Below are 6,953 nucleotides of genomic sequence, written 5' to 3'. Positions count from 1 at the left end.
TTGCATATATCTTTGAAGATAAAAGAACATATAGAATACTCAGAAGAGATCGTTGTAAGTTACTTCGCCATAACCACTGCATTCAGACACATTTGTAGTTCAAACACTATCCCACTGACTACTGTAGTCATTTATGACTCCACATTATCCTGTTTGACAAAAGAAATCAATTCAGAAGAAATTTCGATTAATCTATTCTTTAGATACCATACCTGAATAAATCGATTACCAGTAGTTAATCTCTTCTTTAACAACGACATTGCGTATCCAAAATGATCTTCAAAAAAATCTAATATCTCCTCTAGAACTCTCTTTACTTGATAACTCATTCTTGGATTTGGTCGCATTATTATTTATTCAGCCATTGAACTCTTCGATTTCATACTTTTGGGCTTAATCAACATAAATCTTGTGAATTTCGTTGTATAAGATTTTGAAGGTGAAGGGTGGAGATCGTAAAGCCTCAAAATTTTACTTTAAAAAATACACAAAACATAACATTCATTATCAACATAACATTATGAAATTTTTCTCTTACCTTATGAGTTTCTACTCATCCTTAGCAACATTTTAATCAGATACTTAAATATCACTTTCAACATTATCGGAATTAGCTCGGTTGGAAAATATCTCTGTTTAAAAATGAAACAAATCTTATCAGAGTCAGAAGATATCACACTACCTTGGGTCATATAATGGCATGTATTTTTAGACTTCACACATGTTACGTTCAGTTCGAGAACTGACTAAACCGTAGTTCTGATACCACTAAATGTAAAACCTTAACCCGTATCTGTCATCAGAATAGGATTACTGAGCATTACCAAAAGCTTTTAACTTAAAACATTCGATTACAATAATTTATAAAACACATCATATTCCATCAAACACATGCAAATGTCCCTTCTTCAAGCCCTCGAGGCCTTAAAGACACTTAGAAACGATTTGGGACTAAATCGAAAATATTTAGAACTTTATGGAAAAAGAAAGAAAAATTCATACTACAAGGGTCATACGGCCGTGTGTCACATACGGCTAAGACACACGCCCATGTAATAAACCAATTTCAAACCATTCCTTTCACCCAAATCAACCTTGAACCTACAAGCCAAAAGCATCTATGAACAAAGCACCAAAACATACCAAAATATGCATAATAAGACCACTTGCAATATGCAATTAAAGCACCTCAAACACAATTCATCAAATTCACCCAAAACATATGCATAATTGATCATTCATTTGGCATTTATATCTAATCTATTTCCATACCAAAACTTACCTCAAATGACCTCAATGAAACCTCATCAGCACATACCAAGTTTGGTCGTAAAACCTTGCATCAACTTGACCAAATAAACATCAACCATTTAGCATCAAAATACCACAAACATACCAATCATCAAGGTATGAAACTACCATTAATTCTGCACTTCAAAACAACATTACAAGTCATAAACATTAACTAAACCTTAAACATATGTCCACCTATACATGCCATTATAACCATGACCCAAAACATCAAAATCTACTAATATTATCGCTGAATAGTGTGATAAATCTGCGATGAGCTTCCAAACCGATCAAGCTTCTGATAATCTCTAAAGTAAGGGGAAAATAACTACGTACGTAATGAATACTTAGTAAGCTCATATAAACTTTAAACATAACATTCCATTTCAAAAATGAACTTTGTAGATTAAATATAAACCTATAACCATGCCTCAAGATTTATCAACTACATAACCATCACTCATAAATGAGTAAGTCTATCAATATCATATATATTTTCATTCCTTACTTAATAGGATTTTATAAAACAATATACACCATCATTAACCATTTCATAAAACTATGAATTACTTCCTTTACTTACTTTTCATTCCATTTACTAAGCATAAACTTAAATAACAACATCAATTCAATAATTAGTATATTTATTCACATCATAGGTTAGTTCATCCATAACATACGTAATTTCTCATATATAAGTACATCTTTCAATTTATCAATACCTTTTTTTTCATATCATATTTCATTAATGATCTTACTGTTTCATTACCTTTTCTTACCCGTTTCATTTGTATAATACCAAACATAAGCATAAACATCAATCATTATCTCAAGATTGACATAAGCCTAGTCACCATCATCAATACACAAGTTAGTGCATTTAAATATACAACTCATTTGGGGTCAATCACATGCTAAACCATTTTATAAGAAAATACATATTTTGAATCATACCACCTTCTCATGAACATAAGCATATTCTCATTTTTGTTAATTACCATTTCAATGTATATCATTAATATTAAACATGATATAATGTACCCTTAAGCTTAACATAAACCTAAGCATCATCTACAATCTCAACTATTGAATTCATTTATATTCAGATCAATATTCAATAAATAACAAATCTTTCAAATTTATTAAATAAATTACCTTACCAAGATTTTTCATTCGAAGAACGACTTACAGATAAGAGGACATCGTTAATCCAACCAAATACAATAGATGCTCACAGGAGCCAATCCCTTCAAAACACAACAGATGCTCACACGAGTCAATCCCTCTAACATACCAATGCTCATAAGAGTTAATCCAACCAAAACACCAAATACAGAGTATAACACGAAAATTCACAACACATGTTAAACCTCGATTTACTTGAGCAATATGAATATACATCACTCCATAGCCATCTCCACTCCAATCCCCTATAACACACCAAATCATGACTGTACTCTGTCCCGCATTTAATCTAATTCGAACATCAATTTTCAATAATATTTCTCGAATAATCATTCATTATCATCAATTGAATAAATACTTATTGTATTATGTTATACAATTCAACGATTCATATAGATATTAAAATTTTAAACCATATGAACTTACCTGGCTAAATTGCAGAAATGTCAAAGTATAGGGGCATTTTGGTAATTTTTTATTCTCCTTGATTTTTCACCCGATCTTGATCTAATTAATAATTTTATTCAATATATTAATTTAGATAGTAAATAAATTCATTTTATGCAATTTAGTCATTTTTTACATTTTTTATAAAATTACCCCTAAAGTTTTACTTTTATTCAATTTAGTCCCTAAGTCTAAAACACGCAAATTAACTAGTTTTACCCAAAATTGAGCCTAGATGAATATGTATGCTATCCAATACATCCTAATCATGCAACAATTTCACAAAAAATCCTTTTATTTTTACTATTTTAACAATTTAGTCCTTAATGGACATATTCATCAAAAATCACATAACAAAATACTTTTAAATATCAACCAACATTAAAAATTTATCATTTAACACACATACCATAAGATTCATCAATAAAACATTCAAAATCTTTAACAGTTTCAAAATTGAAGGTACGGGCTAGCTGGACCTAATTGTAACGATCTAAAAACATAAAAATTATTAGAAATGGGTGAAAAATGGCTTACCATGCATCATTCAAAGAATAACCGAAGCTTGAAGCTTTTAATTTTCCATTTCCATGGTGACATTCGGTGGGAGAGAAGAAAATAGCTTTTGTCTTTTATGTTTTTTATTTTTTTAAGCTTTTTATTTAACATTTTCATAATATAATAACATAATAAACATTAAAACTTATTAAACCGTCCCACTATCTTAGGTATGGGTAAATTACCCATTAAGGCCATCCAACTATAATTTTTTAAGCAATTAACACCTTTAAATTAATATCGATTGACTTTTTCAACTTTTACGATTTAGTCCTTTTCACTTAATTAACTATCAAAACGTTAAATTTTTTCAATAAAACTTTAATACCACCTTAATGACTATAAATATTTATGGCTCAGTTTATAGAAACAAGGTCTCGATAGCTCATTTTCTAAAACCACTTGACCTTAGGGTCATAGGCACTTGAACTTAATAAATCACTTATATAACATAAATTATCAAATCAAAAACCTTTTTAAAACCAAATTTGACTCGTAAATATTATATAATAATATTTATGAACTTACTTGTCAGATTTGATGGCCCCGAAACCACTGTTTTCGACACCAATAACAAACAAGTTATTATATTGTTAATGAGTATTGTTTCTATAATTTCAACACGCAAGTGTAGGAAGGTGTTTTGTGCTCTTTGGGTCAGCTAGACAACAAGGAATAAAGAGGTGCATGACGGGATTAAAAAAACTTCTTATGAATTAGGTTATTTCATACAGGCATATCTTAAGGAAATAGACTATATTGATAGACATTTACTTGGTCAAAAAATTGTGGCAAAAAGATGGTGCCCACCAAATCTAGATTTTATTAAATAAATTTTGATATAGCTTTCCAAAATCATACAAGAGAATCATGTTCAGGTTTAGTATGTAGGAATTTAGATGGGAAAATTCTAGGTTCAAAACTCATACTTAATAGATACATAACTTCTCTTTTTGCAGCTGAAGCACTGACCTATCTCCAGGCAGTGCAAATAGGACTCGATCTGGGATTTCGAAGAATGGTAATTGTTGGGGATGCCCGTTTGATTACCTAAAAACTGCAAATAAAACAAGAGGATAGATCTGCTATAAGCATCTACATCAAGGATTCGAAGGAACTGAGTAAAAGGTTCAATAGATGTAGTTTTGAACATACATCAAGGTAAGCAAATGGTTTAGTACATCTCCTTGCTACAGAAGGAATAAGATGGGAGAATACTCATCTAGAGGGAGGGATTCTTGATTTTGTGGCTGACGAACAGAGCGCGATAGAAAGCAATAAGGAGAGCCGGCTTAGAGAAAAAGAGATGCCGGAAAAGCTGTGATGAAGATTGGTAGAGTCTTGTTTTGGTCACCTTTGATCTATGTTTTCTTTGAAAGAGGCAATTTGGTTCCCGAATGGGTTGTTTGTTTCTAAAATGTTTCTTTACAACATGGGAGGTGAAAATTCATTCTTTAGATTGGACAGTGTGGCTTTCCCAGGAGCCATTTGTTTGTGTCAAACTTTTATTTCTTTTACATTTTTTAGATTTAATAAATGAGTTCAGCTATTTTACATAAAAAATAATCATAATTAGAAGGGTTTAGAAGATTATATAATAATGTTTGTCCATTTATGTTTTAAGAAAATGAAAAATATTTTTTGAAATTAAAAAAATGAAAACTTGGAACTTATATTTTGTGTGTAGTGTATTTAATGAAAATTTTCAAAAAAAAGTAAAAATAAAAATTCAATTTTTTTAAAAAAATAGTATATAATGAGCCTGAATAGATAGTTGTCCAGGTTTATTTGAATCTAGACACAAATATGTCCAGATTCATTCTAAAATTATAAACATCATAAAATTTATTAAAAATAATAAATTCATAATTATCCATAGTCTTTAAAAATGGTATAATGTCAAATTAATCTCTTAATGTTTACATTTTTTGTCAATTTGATCATTATTCTTTTTCAGATAATCCCTCACCCTTTAAAAAAGAGTAAAATTTGACCACCACCCTTTAAAAAAAGAGTTGAATTGTTGTTTTTAATGGAAATATTGACTAAAACATTAAATTTTTAAACCTAGAAGCTTGCATGACAATCTACATGTACTTTTTATAAATTTTATATTTTCTTGAATTTTGAATTTATTTTTATTTTGAATATTTTATAATTTGAAAATTATTTGTTGATGTGGCATATAAGACAAATAATGTCATGTTAGCATGAACTATACGTGGATTGTAATGCCAATATAGTTAAAAATTAATGTTTTGGTCAAAAATTACTTTAAAAAATGATTTGACTCTTTTCAAAAGGTTGAGGAGTAAATTTAATTTAAAAATAATAAGAACAAATTTAACAAAAATGTAAATATTAGAAACTAAATTTATCATCAAACAAAAAAAAGTTGATTTGTCTCAATTTAAAATCATTCAATTTTTCCACTTAATTTTGTTTAACTTGTTATATATTCCATTAATATATATTCCACAGTCCATATTCTTATATTCCAATTCAAAATGTTGTATATTAATTTTGAATATATTTATATAAAAATTAGTTAATTTGTAATGTCAATGAACATGTTTGTTTGGTAACTACTCTTGCAAATGTGCTTCTAAAAGAAGAAATAAATAAATAATAGAAGAGAATCGTAATAACACTTTTCATTTATGCGGTGTATGTCTCGCATTTTAGACCAAAATGATTGAGGGCATAATGCCGCAACAAGCTGCTGACGTCATGAAGAGAATAAACTCATCGTCTTGACGACATGGTGCCTCCTCGTCACAACATGACAATGTGTACCTCAAGTTTCTTGGTTTCCTTCTTTCAGTTAAATTCTATTTTGGTCTCCCACTTAAATTTTGATTAATCTAGGAATATTCTAGTCATAAACCTACAAAGTTTAACCTATAAAACGACTATAGTTACCCTAGGTTTATACATAAAAAATAACACGATTATGAGAGAATTATGTGTTTCAATTTGAAGAAGTTTTATTTTAGAGCTTCGGGTTTTCTTTGTTTTGACTCTTCCCATCATGTATTTTTATCTTATTAGTGAAATCTTTTTTTACGCGTGGTTTTTTATCCTCTTTTGAGAAGTTTTTCCACATAAAACTTGTGTTCAATCTTTTGAATTTCTTCATTATTATTCTTATTCGTTGCTTACACTGATTTATAGCCAACAAATTAGTATCATAGCTTGGTTCAATTTACGCATTCAATTCGTTCAGAGATGATAGCAACAAGATTTGACATTGAGAAGTTTGATAGAATAGTAAATTTTAGTCTGTGGCAAGTTTGAATGGCGACAATACTGGTTCAAAACGGACTAAAAAAGGTCATTACAGGGAAGGAACATACAAATGCGGACTAGTCAAAATGGTAAGAGCTTGATGAAAAAGCTCTATAAGCAATTCAACCATGCCTTACAAATAATGTGTTGCAGGAGGTACTGATGGAGAAAACAATGTTCGT

The 6,953-nt window shown here is 29.5% G+C and overlaps 1 long non-coding RNA gene across 1 annotated transcript; it reads right to left on the bottom strand.

The window, feature by feature from the left end:
- Positions 1–345: 345 nt before the first annotated feature.
- Positions 346–4,954, bottom strand: LOC128294197 (uncharacterized). Its single transcript, XR_008284501.1, has 5 exons — positions 4,639–4,954; positions 4,456–4,540; positions 2,454–2,540; positions 1,283–1,336; positions 346–632 (listed from the first exon to the last, which is right to left on the bottom strand). It is a non-coding gene; the product is annotated as an uncharacterized LOC128294197 (long non-coding RNA).
- Between the last annotated feature and the right edge of the window lie 1,999 nt (positions 4,955–6,953).

This window comes from Gossypium arboreum, chromosome 6 (assembly GCF_025698485.1).
Source record: "Gossypium arboreum isolate Shixiya-1 chromosome 6, ASM2569848v2, whole genome shotgun sequence".
Lineage (NCBI taxonomy): Eukaryota > Viridiplantae > Streptophyta > Magnoliopsida > Malvales > Malvaceae > Gossypium > Gossypium arboreum.
The sequence above is the reverse complement of the archived record's forward strand: the minus strand, read 5'-3'. Positions and strand labels throughout refer to the sequence as shown.